We start from the raw sequence: 1726 nt of genomic DNA, 5'->3' as shown, positions 1-1726 counted from the left end.
TGATGAACCCTGTACCATTGTTCAAATGTTATCCATACCCCCTCTGACTCAGTCTATTGCCTCAGCATTCCCTAACCCGGCAACCAAGTTTTAGTCAATTAAGTTTACATAGGCCTCCCATAGTGGGACCAGGGAATGTACAGCCTGAGATGCCTAATAAACTTACTTTTGCTTAGAGGTGTGTGTGTGGGGAGGGGGGGGAGGAAAAGTCCTTTGTAAATTCAGATTAGAACTGGTCTGATAAGTGCTGAGCTGGGTGTGTGGGTTGATTAGCATTTGGAACACAGATTCCCCATCATGCAGTGCTCCCCTGCTTCGCTGATCCCAGAATTCACTCCAGTCTCTGCTTCAGGCTTTCTGTTCTCCATCTCTCATGTAAATAAATGGTCATCTGTTCCCATCTCAGATGCAAATGAGACCTAGGGCAGTTGTCTCACTTTTGTCACCCTTATCTGGAGGGTTTTAGGTGTGTCTCTCACTGCATCTTAATCAGTTTCTGTTTAGGTAGAGGAGGGTGGGGGGGGCTATTCTTTGTGAATCAGACAGTCTGTGTCCTGTGTCAGGGTTCCCCAAGAACATGGAGCTGACAGGTAACAGTTAGTCATTCAGAAGCAGGACTACAAAGTCTCATGACTGCTTTTCTTATAGTTGTGATGATTCCAATCTGACCATTAACTTAAAGAAGACAATAGTCATGGGTCAACAAGTTGACCGCCCTCCTGAAGTTGCAATAAATGATGAAAGCCTGGAAGTGGCTGAAAAATTCACTTATGCTCAACTGTCTCACAAAATCTTGGCTTGGAAGCTGAAATTATCACTCACATTGGAAAGGCAAGCAATGGCATAGAGAGTTTGGAAAAACAGAGCACTCACTCTGTCAGCAAAGATGTCCATCTAACGCGCTTACTCTATTGTAAGGCCTCTATTGTACTAGGGTTACCATATTTCCAGGTCCAAAAAAGACGACACCTGTCACAGGGGGAGAGGGGAGGGAGAGGGAAGACGGGGGAATATGATGGGGGAGGAGCAGTGACATGCCGGCGCTCTGCCCCTGCCCATTCTGTTGATCCTCACTGACAAGCCACCTTCCCCCGCAGCCCTGCTGCTGCCCCTCACTCTGGACCCACTGATGCCAGCCCTGCCAATGGCCCTCACTCCCAAACAGCAGTACCCTTCCCCCCACCCTTTGCTGGTTCCCCTCACTCCTGACCCACAGCCCCCTGGCAAAGCCAGTGACCTGCACACCCAACCCAAAGTCATCCGCCCTATCCCCTGTGCCCCTCACTCCTGATCTGCTGCCCCCTGCCCTGCCCCCCCCAGCCCTGCCAATGCCCCTCACTCTGGACCCACAGCCCCTGCCCCCTTGGAAGCCCATTCCAGAAAACTGAACAGTTTCCATCCTCAATGCCTGCTGTATCCTGGGCATAACATGGAGTGACAAAATTTCCAACTCCGCTGTTCTGGAACAGGCCAAGATGCCCAGTATATTTGTGTTTTTAAACAGACATGCCTCCATTTGTTAGGACATGTGAACAGTATGAGCAATGGCCAGTTCCCCTAGGACATACTCTACAGTGAGCTGACCACCGGCAAATGTCAACTTGGATGGCCCAAACTCCATTTTGTTGATGTTTGAAAGAAAAACCTTTGTGAGCTGCGCATCGATGGCCAATGTTGGTGTCGGGGTAACCGAACACCGAGTGAATCAGGCCCCAAGGTCACGGTG

This window comes from Gavialis gangeticus, unplaced genomic scaffold, assembly GCF_001723915.1.
Source record: "Gavialis gangeticus isolate Ggan-Ray unplaced genomic scaffold, GavGan_comp1, whole genome shotgun sequence".
NCBI classification, from domain to species: Eukaryota; Metazoa; Chordata; order Crocodylia; family Gavialidae; genus Gavialis; species Gavialis gangeticus.
The sequence above is the reverse complement of the archived record's forward strand: the minus strand, read 5'-3'. Positions refer to the sequence as shown.